The sequence below is a fragment of the Phocoena phocoena genome, chromosome X (genome assembly GCF_963924675.1).
Source record: "Phocoena phocoena chromosome X, mPhoPho1.1, whole genome shotgun sequence".
Classification (NCBI taxonomy): Eukaryota; Metazoa; Chordata; class Mammalia; order Artiodactyla; family Phocoenidae; genus Phocoena; species Phocoena phocoena.
This window is the reverse complement of record NC_089240.1, coordinates 8,640,535-8,653,182: the sequence shown is the minus strand read 5'-3', so window position 1 is coordinate 8,653,182 and position 12,648 is coordinate 8,640,535. Positions and strand designations below refer to the sequence as shown.

The 12,648-nt window shown below is 43.3% G+C and overlaps 1 protein-coding gene across 1 annotated transcript in view; it reads left to right on the top strand.

Annotated features, from left to right (window-relative positions):
* The window catches only part of ARHGAP6 (Rho GTPase activating protein 6), a 485,204-nt gene that overhangs the window by 139,183 nt on the left and 333,373 nt on the right, over positions 1-12,648 (top strand). The gene's annotated exons all lie outside the window — the stretch shown is intronic.

The window sequence follows — 12,648 nt, the reverse complement described above, 5'->3', positions numbered from 1 at the left end:
CCAGCCAACTTGACCAGCCAACCTCGCTGACCCCCAGGAGCTTGACTCCACTCCTTTTGTAGTACCACTCCCTTTGGTAGTCACACTGCAGTCTGCTGTTGCAGAACTTCCTTTCCCACTTGCAGAAGCTAAATCATGTCTCTTTCCGTCCTGTAATTTGCTGGTGGTGGTCTGGACTCTGACTAAGCTCTGTTTGTCCTTTTCGAACGGAGTCATATCTATTAGGCCCATTTGCGATGACCTTCTGAATCCTGCTTCTGTAATCTCCCTTAACTACTGTATTGCTCAGCGTTATGTTAGCCACAGGCTTTTAAAGCATGTCCAGGCATATTAATTGACTGAGCCAGTGCTCAGTTATGTCCCAAATGGTCTGACCATTTTGTGGGATTTTAAAAGAAAACACGCTAGAGGGAAAGCAGTGATTTTTATTAGTTCACTTAATGCAGTGGTTCTCAACCTGGTGGGAGGGGAGAATTTGCCCCCCAGACGACGTTTGGCAATGTCTGGAGACATTTTTGGTTGTTAGAATGGGGAGGGAGGTTGTGCTACTGGCATCTAGTGGATAGGTCCCAGGGATGCTGATAAATACTCTACAGTACACAGGATGCCACCATCCCTGCAACAAAACATGATCCAACCCCAAAGGTCCATACTGCCGAGGTTGAGAAATCTTGATTTAATTTAAGAAATGGCATCTAGTTTTGTATGGGAAATTTTATGCAGCCTTATTTGGTCAACTTGATATGAATTTCTATTAAATATTTTTTATGTTTACAAGTAGAGCCCACGTCTTGACAGTTTCCCACATCTATGTCTCATTTCTCTCTTGAGCAATTCTTGCTATTACATCTGGACCCCATAGCTGAACTCCATGCCAACACCCTCAGGGTTCTGACTCTCCTCTCCATAACCCAAACCATTGGTAGTTGAGAGCACAGACAGGTCACACCAAGGAGTAGTCAGGTAAGAAAGCTGCATCTGTGGACACTTGCCACCACTCCTTCTGGACTCAGTGCTGCTTTGGCCCCCATGAATAATCCCTCATTGCCCTGGCATCCTCTGTCGCTTTCTACAGATTCAGAGTTTTGGTCAGGAGCATCTGATTGGCTAAGCCTGGTGCCCATGACTGAGTCTGAGCTTTTGGGATGGGCTCTAAGACCAGGGGATTCATATCCTTCATCCACCCAATAATTCCCATCCCTCATCACCATGTCGATTCCCCAGAAATAACTACTGTTAACAGTTTGTTGACTATTTTTGCAAACATTTTCAATGCATGTACAGGCATTTATTGTGTGATATACTTTTTATATTATAATGCACATGTAAGTTAGGGTTGGCTAAGCTGGAACGATACTCCCATAATTCAGTGGCTTAAAGAATAATGAGATTTATTTTTCCTTCATGTCAAGGCCTGATGTGTGTAGTCCAGGTTGGCGGGCAGCTCTGCTCTAGACAGTCATTTGGGGACCCAGGATGACTGTGCCTTTGCCATCTTCAACACGTGGTCCTCCAGGTCACTCTGGTAGTCACCATTCCACCTACTGAGAAAGAGTGAAGTGCAGCATGAAGAAGGCACACGACCTAACTTTAAGGACAGGCTTGGGCAAGAACCTAGTTGCGTGGCCATACGTAACTGCAAAGGGGGCCAGGAATCGCAGTGTAGTTGGGCACTTTCTTTCTCTCTGTCTCTCTCTCAGCATAAATAGGACCACATTATGTAAGAACTGTACTATACCTTGAACATTGTCCATGCTAAGACATATAAAGATGCCTCTTTTTAAAAGAACTATAGTCACTTGAATGCACAGATTGTGTATTTTTGATTCTCATGAGGCAAGTGTGCATTTTTTTCCCCATGGAGGGGCTCTTTTGAGCCCTTCAGTCTGACTGTTGATTGAATGCTCAGCACGTATAGGACTTGGCCAACATATATTAGTGCTTTTTGAGTGACTGGTTAGGTTTTCTTTTCTTCAGTCATTCTTTTCTAGTATAGAAATTTGCATTCTGATATAGAATGTTTGCTTTGTAATTCTCCAAAATCACATATTAAAGAATTGTTCGTTTGTTCTGTTTATTATTGCACTGTTAAGTAACAAGGGTAATTAAGATGATACACAGCACACTGTATTCTGTTTTCCAAGAACTGGAGACAGGTCTAAATTCCTGTGATGTCTGTTGCTGGTTTGCTTCTACACTGTTGACATACCTCAGAAGAGGCGAGGATGGGTGAAGAATAACATAATGCCCATCTCAATTCTGACCTTGACTGCTTCATCCTCGCCCTTCACTGTTCTTCTTTGGCATTACAATTTTAACGTTAAATATTCTTTTTTGAAAGTTGGATCTCAACGTTGATATTCTATGTATGAATTTTGACAATAAAGTCGAACTCATGCTTAAGCAAAACAATTTTAGTATGGTTTCTTTCCACCTCTACCAATCATTTTAAAAGAAAGAAGAAAAGGTAAAAAGCTTGTAATAGGCATTTCTAGGTTTGGGTCTTCCAAAGGCTATGAATAGTCGTAAACTGTCAAACAGAAGCAGACCTGGACATCAATTGCTATCTGAAACACTGCTACCATCTGGGACAACTTGTTCCAAATCGTCTGTATTAGTTTCCTATTGTAGCATAACAGATTACCACAAATTTAGAGGCTCAAAGCAGCACACATTTATTAGTTCAGTCTCCCTGGGTCAGAAGTCCAGGCATGGCTTAACTGGGTCCTCTGCTCAGGGTCTCACAAGGCTGCAGTCAAGGTGTCTCTGAGCTGCATTTCTTTCTGGGGCTCAGAGTCCTCTTCCAACTCACATGGCAGAATTTAGATCCTTGTGGTTGTAGGACCAAGTTCCCGGTTTTCTTGCTGGTGGTTGGCAAGGGACTATGCTCAGCTTCTGGAGTGCAGCCACATGGCTCTTTCACAGACTCTCTCACAGGCCTCCTAACATGGCAGCTTACTTCTTCAAAGCCAGCAAGGGAGGGTCTGCTGCTCCAGTCTGCTAAGGTGGAGTTTTATATAGTGGAACATGATCATGGGAGTAGCATCCCATCACCTTTGTCATATTCAGTTGGTTCAAAGTAAGTCCCAGGTTCTGCCCACACACAAGGGGAATGGATTATACAAGGGTGTGACTCATTAGGGGTCATCTGAGGCTGTGTCTGCCACATTGCTTTTATGGTTTAACTCACTGCCTTCTTTCCATTTAATCTCCAGTGCTCCTCTGATGCCTGTCAGGTGCCTGGTTCCAACCTCCACCTGTCTGGTCCACGCAGTATCTGAGTTCTCACCTGCTTCCTGATTACCTTTTACCCTGCATTTCCAACACCTCCATAAAATGCATCCCTCTGCCTGTCTCCACGATCTTCTCTTCTCTGTGGTCAGGTCACTGATCCCTTGACCCCATTTAGTGTTCCTTTTAGTGTTCTATTTAGTCCTCCTTTTAGTGTTCAAACACAACATGGGTGAAATCAAACTGATGCTGTCATGTTGAATACCTCCTCCTTCTAACTTTTCTACTCATCTCAGTGGTGTGGTCGTTCTTCAAGTCACCCAAAGAGAAAACCAGAAAGTTATCCCGGACTTCTCTCAACCAGGGGTCAGCAAACCGTGACCTGTGGGCCACATCTGATCCACATGCCTGTTGTTATACCTAAAGGTTTACTGGGGCACAGTCATGCCTATTTAAGTACTGTCTATGGTTACTTGTGCACTACAGTGGCAGAGTTGGGTAGTTGCTACAGAGACTGACCTACCAAGCTGAAAATATTTACTAGCTGGAAATGTTTGCTATCTGACTCTTTAGAGAAAACATTTGCCCACCTGTGCTCTACAATAAAGAAAACCAAGCTTGTTTCTTTGTCGTTTAAAATTTCAGTAGCCCCCATTCTTTCCAACTCGTTACTTTGGCCAGTACTCACCCTAGTTGACTCTCTTGTTATCATATACGTGGATTGACAGAGTCATCTCCTAATTGGGACCCAGAAGCTAGTTAGGTCTCTTCCTCTTTGGAGCCTTCGTTGGATTGCTATTGTTTGAGCATCAAACGCTCTTCCCTATCTGGTTTCAAATTCTTTTTTCTCTCTCTTTACCTATGCTCTTTAATAGAAACCCATCTTCCCCAGGCAGGCTGACAGAAAACACTAGCTCAGAGACTTTACCCAGTTTTACCTGTGTTAGGGGTGATTCATTTAGCACTTCTCATAAATTGTACGGATTTAATAGTTTTCTCTTACCCTAATAAGCCTTAGATCCTCTGTAGATTGTAAGCTCATTGCACACAGGAAATGTGTCTCATACTTTTGCATCTGGTGAAATGCCGAGCATCAGACTGAGCTGGAAGGGAGGTGTAGGAAATAAACACTGTCGGTAGGTCTGTGTGACAAACTGCCTTACTATTTAAAAAAAATAAAGCTTTGCTCCATTTTATGGTATTTTTAATGGTGGTGATATTTTTTGAAAGTTTACTTTAAATAAATACAAACATACAGAAAAGGTTGCAATGATGTATAGTACAAAAACCTTTTCCCTAAACCATTTGAGAGTACGTTGCCGACGTGATGCCCTTTCACTCCTAGTACTTTAGTGTGTAATTCCTCTAAGAAATGACCACAATAATCAAAATCAGAAAATTAACATTGATATGTTACTTCCATTTATTCCCTGGGCCCCATGCAAATTTCTTTTTCAAGACAAAAATCAATTTATTGTTTTGTTCTCATCTCTTCTCAAATTTAGTGCATTTTCACTTACGTTCAGTGTCCAATATTTTACAGCGCTCGATTAAAAGATACACACTACTACATATAAAACAGACAAACGACAAGAGCACAGGGAACTATAGAGCACTACTGTAGAGCACAGGGAACTATACTCAATATCTTGTAATAACCTATAAGGGAAAAGAGTCTGAAAAAGTAGATATAATTGAATCAGCTTGCTGCACACCCGAAACGAACACAACACTATAAATCAACCATACTTCAACAACAACAAAAAATTACCTATGTGTTTTAGAAGAATATTTAACAATGCAAGCACGTTGCCTGTATATGTTTATTGGTAAAGTTGTTACTAAACAATAAACACAGGATGATTTCATTTTTATAATAACATTATATAAATACACAACAAAGACCAGGAGGCTAAATATCAACACGTAAATTAATAGCAGTTACTTCTAAGTGGTAGGATTACCCCCTGCAAATTTTACCAACTGTCCCAATAATCTCCTTTGTATCAAAAAGATCCAGTCCAAGATCATGAGTTGGATTTAATTGTCATGTCTTTTAATCTCTTTAAATCTGGAACAATTCCTCAGTCTTTTCTGACTTCCAGGACCTTGATACTTTTGAAGGGTACGGGCCAGTTGTTTCATAGAATATCTCTCAATTTCTGTTTGTCTGATGGTTCCTCATGATTAGGTTCAGGTTATTGGTTTTTGTCAGAAATATCACATTTGAGGAGGTGTAAATATCTCACTCCTCATCAAACTTTTACCTGCTAGTTTCAGCATCCATTGATGTTTCTTGGCTAAATTATTACTGTGATAATTACCACATGATAACTTTCTGTCTCCATCACTCCTTCTACAAATATTACTTGGCATTCCACCATAAGGAAAAGCTTTCTACTCTTCCTATTTGCTTATTTATCTCACCATGGACTGATGGATTCCTGTTTTATTCAGTGGGTTATAATTCATTACTCTCAGTTATTTTAATGCTCAAAGAGTCACACATTTACCAGTGGGACAGAGTTGCCAGATAAGATACAGGACACTCAGCTAAGTTTGAATTTCAGATAAACAATGAATAATTTTTTAGTATGTCTGAAATATTGCATAGACCTACTTAATATTGTATGGACATACTTATTATTATTCACTGTTTATCTGAAATTCAAGTTTAACTGGGCATTCTCATTCTTTATTTGCTGAATCTGACACACCTAAAGTGGGAGCCCCTTCAAGGTGCTTTCTTTGTCTTTCCATTATATCCCCGTCATTCTTTTATCGTTTCCTTGCTTTCTGACCTAACAAGATATTCCAGGATCATCTTGTACTTTCCTGCTCTAACACTTGCATCAACCACTGGTTCTGTTTAGTATAAAACGGTACTTAGAAACCAAGATCTCGACACAAAGTGTACTCATTGCTATTGAGTGTCGTAATTCATAGACCTCTTCAGTGGAGAGATCTAGGAGAATATATGCATGTATCTATATATACATATACATATACGTATACATATATCTACTTATATCTACATATGTATTTCTATATATTTTTTAATTAAATTAAAAAGTTTTTTATTTTTGGCTGTGTTGGGTCTTTGTTGCTATGTGTGGGCTTTCTCTAGTTGCGGGGAGCGGGGGCTACTCTCCACTGTGGTGCGTGGGCTTCTCATTGCGTTGGCTTCTCTTGTTATGGAGCATGGGCTCTAGGCGCCCGGGCTTCAGTAGTTGCAGCACGCTGGCTCAGTAGTTGTGGCACGTGGGCTCAGTAGTTGTGGCTCACGGCTCTAGAGCACAGGCTCCGTGGTTGTGGCACAGGGGCTTAGTTGCTCCGCGGCATGTGGGATCTTCCCGGACCAGGGATTGAACCTGTGTCCCCTGCATTGGCAGGCAGATTCTTAACCACTGTGCCACCAGGGAAGTCCCCCCATGTCTATTTTTTTTTTTTTTTTTTTGTGGAACGTGGGCCTCTAACTTGTTGTGGCCTCTCCCGTTGTGGAGCACAGGCTCCGGACACTTAGCAGCATGTGGGATCCTCCCGGACCGGGGCACGAACCCGTGTCCCCTGCATCGGCAGGCAGACTCTCAACCACTGTGCCACCAGGGAAGCCCCCCATGTCTATTTTTATATATTGAAAACCATGAGTTCACACCTATGTCTCCAACCCCTGTACCTCTACATGGATGCCTTTCTCACTTCTCTTGGCCTCTGACAGCCCACACTGGCCTGTCTCTTGCTGCCTTAGTCTCCAAAACCCCAACTGCAAGCTGCTTCCACTGCCACTTCTTCCGTGTGGCACATGAACACCCTATTCATCCCTTTCTGGCTCCAGAAACCCATACCAGGCCAGCACCGTTACCTCCCTGTGTGGATGCCTTCCTCGTGCCACTTGAGCTCTAACCTCCGGCAGCAGGCCACCTTGAGCAAATGCCCTGCTCAACTTACTTGGGCTGGTACACTTTGCTGGGTCACCATCCCTACCTTACCGTGTGCAGATACCTATTCTGCACGGCCCACCTCATGGCTCTTATATTGGAATATTTAGAAAGAAAGGAAGGAAAGAGGGAAGGAAGCGCTTCATGTTCTTCTCGTCATGTGAAATTATAATTGATTTACTTTCTCTTTGTTTTCCCCTCTAATCTGCTTCATCCACTGGTATGTTACCAAGACCTAGAACAGTGCCTGCCCTGGAACGGGCACTCAAACATACCTTGAATGCATGAGTGAGTGAATGAGTGAGCAATGAATACATGGAAACTTAAGCTTGTTCACCCCTTGAAAATAAATCCTAACACCCTTAAAAATTTCTTTTCTTTTATCGCTTGAACTCATTTGAATTTTGATGTAGAATTCACCCATGGTAACCCAGTGACTGTTTTGGGTTTCCTGCTTGACCTAGCATGATGTTTGGGCAAGTTTATTTTCAGGTCACTACAAGCCAGCCTTTTTTTCCTTGCAAGAGAATAGCTAAAACATCATTTTTCCTTATTAGGAGGTGGCTCGTGTGTTTGTGTTGGGCTCATTTTTCATGCCTCCCAGGCTTCTCCTGCTTCCATCCCATGTGCAGACTTAATAGTATGCCTAATGGCCATTTCGATATACAGAGATGAAAATCAATCAAAATCAACTGCTGCTTCTGTCTCAGAATCAAAATGTTATCAAATAAGACATCTGCTCGGTAAAGCTGCTTCTACACATGCAAAGAAAGACTTGAGGACCACTTCTGTGAATGCTATGAATAATGAGTTGGAGAGAGGGGGCAGTAAGGCATCCACATGCACCCGGGGGTCAGGAGGCGTATTCTCATCCTTTCACCAGCTAGGTAAATTCTTGTGGAAAAATCCCTTCCTCTTGAACCTGCCAACTGGGGAGATGTAACAGCTATGCTCACTACCCCCATCCCAAGTCATCACAAGGAAAATAAGCAACGTGTGTGAATTGCAATTTAAAAAGTATATTTTCATTTAGCATTATAACAAATTCCCTAACAGTTGCATTAAAATATTACAAAATACCGTGTCATTTCAAAGTTTATTTTACTTTTGTGTGTGGAAGAGAGAAAAGGTGGATGGGCCTTTAAAAATAATGTCTATATCTTAACTAAGAACTGCTTCAAGGACTGAGAAGGGAGACTAACATTATGTAGGCTCAGAATATTTTTGGAAGTTAAATGGCATTTTCTACAATTTTACTTCTAATGCATTCAACTGCTCTCCTCTCTCAAAACACCTTGTGTCTTGCATGCCCTTTGAAAGCTTTGTTTCTTTCCTCCCCCTTTTGCTTCTAAGACTTTTCCCTGATAAATCCTCACTCATCCTGTAATGAAGAACGTTTTCTCTCTGAAACTTCCGACAGCTCTCCAGCGAGTTTAGAACAATTATCATGCAATGAAATTATGTATTTACATTCTGTCTCCACCATGGGCTGTGAACTTCCAGACGGGGAGATGTTGCATTTCATTTTGTTTTATTTTATTTATGTTAATGGTCTCAAGGGTACGGAACTGAGGTAATTACACTGGCTAGCTCCTGACACTCTGAGTGATGTGTTATGTGTCTTTTCATTTTTAGTAACTGGCCTTTAGCAGAAGAATGGCTAAGAGCAGAATTGTGGACTTAGGTACACCTGGGCTGAATTCCTGAGCCACTTAGCTGTGTGACTTTGGGCAATTTATATGACCTTTCTGACCTGCTGTTTTCTCAAATGTAAAATAGGAATAATAAAAGCCCCTATTTAATAGCTTTTTCTTTTTGAGTGTTAAATGTAATGTTGAAAATCAAATGCTAAAGAGGGTTTCTATGACAGGAAGCAGTCAGTAAAATTTTGGCGTTTTTTTTTTTTTTTTTTAATGGAATGGGGCTCAACAGATCCTTGATGAATGAAACTCCATGAAGCTTTTTGGAATTCCAATGTGTTATAAGACGTTTTTCCTTTTTCCTTTCCCTTCCCTTGCCTCCTTCCATCTTCCTCCTTTTCTCCCCCTGCCGCCATCTCTCTTTCCCTCCCTCCTTACCCCACCCCCACTTTTGTCATCTCTGAGCACAGCTGCTGCACAAACCAAGGCAAAGTTGGATCAGGTGCCAAAGTCTTTTTCAAGGGAAGCCAATTTTCAAGCCCAGGCACACCCGACTTCTGGGATGCACCTCAAACACTATCAAATAACAGCATTAAGCTTCTTTGCAGATAAGGCTGGAATACCTCATTATCCAAGGTTTTTAAATTTAAGGGAAGTGGAACCAGGCACTTAATAATTATTAGTTCAAATTATTCTAGCAGTTCTGCATTGTAGAGATTATCTTTCCCAGTTTACAGATAAGGGAGTTGGAGCCGGTGTCACTATAAGATTTAACTTTATTGTAGGTGCAGTGTCTCATTTCTTTTTCCTTCCCTGAGGGTTTGTGTTCTCCTACTACAGATGTCTTTCTCCCTGTAATCATGGAAGATGATCACTGGCCAACAGAAACATCCATCCTTACGGCTCATGGCCCCAAAGAAAGTGGAACCCTCTGTATTATGGCATCCAGTTTCTTGACCAACTTCATGGGAAGACTGTCACTGGCAAGCAATCAGCAGTGGTTTAAGCAAACAGAAAATATTTGATTATTTCACAGACCTAGAAGTCTGAAGGTAGGGCGCTCTTGGGTTGATTCGGTAACCTAGTTAAATCAGGCGCCGGGCAGTGTATTGTACATCTTTTGAGTTTACTCTCATAGTTGCAGATGGTGGTTGCTGCTCCAAGCATCACTTCCGCATGTCAGAGTCATAGGGAAGAAGGAAGCATAGTAAAGAGGTCCTTCTTTCTACAACACTCTTATTTTGGGGAGTAGATCTCTACTCTCTAAAATGTCTGGAGACTTCTCTTTATATCTCATTGGCCAAAAGTGGGTCATATGTCCATCTGAGACCAGCCAGTGGCATGGAGTGATGGGGTTACCATGAGTAGCTTGGAGCAGTCGTGACTCAGCCTCTGAGGCCAAGGGAAGGGACAGTTTTCCCTGATATCAGTGGTTTTTGGCCTTCGACCTGAACACATTGCAGGTTCTCTGGGCAGGGCAGGAGGGAGTGTGTGCAGATGGTTGTAGGTAAGGTGATGGCCAGTGTCAGCCACAGCCTGTTTTGTTCTCATGTCCATCCCTCAGATCTGTTGAGGACAGTGAATGAGTTCTGCCTTTGGTTGTGTTCCCCACGTGTGGACTCTGAAACTAGGATTAATGTGAAAGGGATTGATCAGGAAATACTCTCAGGAAAGAACAGTAAGGGAAGTGGGATAAAGAATGGAAGGAGTCTCCGCAAGGGTTCAAGTTTCCGTAAAGTCCCCTCCAGAGAGTAACTTTAGCTCAACCCCACAGAGGAGCACTGCGAACAGTGCAGATCCCACTCAGCACTGCTGTCCCCTCAGGGTTGTGCCCCCAACCCTGTGGGGAGGGAATATAATTTCCGGGCGCTTTGTGCTCTCCACGTGTGCAGACAAAGATGGCTGCGGAAACTCGAGTGTGGTCCTCCAACTAGGAGACACAAGACTGGCTGTTTGGAATAACAGCATTCCAGAGCTACACAGCACAAGACTGGGGAAGAAGTTGGAGGGGGTGTGAGCAGAGCCCTGAGGGCATCTGCCACAGGGTCCATGAGAGTCCAGACCTGCATCAAGTCTGCACCCCAGGGCCGGATAGTGGGTGGGCATTGCTCGGTTGTTGCCAAGTGAACTAGAACAATCTGGGCATCAGAGGGTGGCTCCAACAGAAAGACAGGTGCTGAGAGGTCAGCATCTCAGGACACCCCTCCCCCCGTCAGCTCTCTGCACATTTCCCCCAACTCATTAGGCACCTCCAGGGTCTTACATGTGAACAGAGATGTTGGCTCTGCAGGTACTGTGGGGTCAGCCCGAGTCTCATCTTTCAACCCCGCTGCTGCCGGTACCCGAGCTGTCAGTGATGCCTTCTACTGCGGCTCCTCTCTTCCCGATTTAGGTTCTTCTGACTCTCTTTAGTTAAGAGTAGGGTTTCTCAACCCCAAGAACTATTGATATTTGGGGCTGGATCATACTTAATTGCAGGGGGCTGTCCTGTGAACTCTAGACATTTTATTTAGCAGCATTGCTGGCCTCTACCATCACCCCTCCCCCCGTCGTGTGACAGATGTCCCCCAGACCTTGTCAAAATTGCCCTCAGTTGAGAACTACTGGCTTAAAACACTGGCCTCCTGGAACTCTGGCTTCCAGGTTTTCACCTGTTATCCTGGGGAGAATGTCCTCCAAGAGGTGGAACTCTATGAACTTCGTGTGAATTTGTCAGATTTAGTGCCACAACTCAAACTTTCTTTCTTTTTTTAAAAATAAATTTATTTATTTATTAATTTATTTTTTGGCTGCGTTGGGTCTTCGTTGCTGCACGCGGGCTTTCTCTAGTTGTGGCGAGCGGGGGCTACTCTTCGTTGCGGTGCGCGGGCTTCTCATCGCGGTGGCTTCTCGTTGCAGAGCACAGGCTCTAGGCGCGTGGGCTTCAATAGTTGTGGCTCACGGGCTCAGTAGTTGTGGCTCACGGGCTTAGTTGCTCCATGGCACATGGGATCTTCCTGGACCAAGGCTCGAACCCGCGTCCCCTGCATTGGCAGGCAGATTCTTAACCACTGCGCTGCCAGGGAAGTCCCAGTGCCACAACTCTTTTATTCTTTATTGTTTAGTGAGTTAATTTGGTATTTGTGTCTCGTCTGTCCTGTGCTAAGGGAAGAGTGCTGTGGCTGTATTCAGAATCTCCTCTCCCCACTCACACTTACCAGGCATTGCCTGAGCTGAGGCTTTCTTCCCTTGCAATTAGAATTGCCAGATTTAGCAAACGCATTTGAATTTCAGAAAACAACAAGTAAATTTTTAGTATAAATCTATCCTGTGCAATATTGGGGACATACTTATACTATAAAAGTATGTGTTCTTTCCCTGAAATACAAATTTAACTAGGTGTCTTGTATTTTATCTGACAGTTGTACTTGGATACGTTCTTTCTGCAGGGACCCCCCCCCCACCACGAAAATGCCCGCCGTCACTGACTTCGGCTTCTCCTTTCACCATGGGATCCCGGCTCTGCTGCCTAATTAGCTTCTATTCTACTCACTGCAACCTCGCCACTTAGACTGTTTCCATCACAGCACTTTAATCATTGCTGCTACTTCCCACAGTCTCCTGTGCTTTCCTTCTTCAGCTTTTGTGACCTTCCTCCAACTCATCATAATGGTCTTGGGTTTCTAAGGCCTGATGATGCACTTGTGTGTGGATGTGCATGTGTGTGAGAAGAAAATAACTGCTGTCCCTAAGAGAAGCTCATGGGAATGGAATAATTGAGTAGTACAGTCACGGAGGATCCTGGGGAAGGAATTCTCTAGCATTTCACACTAGCCCCTCTTCTGAAAGCCTCCAGTTCG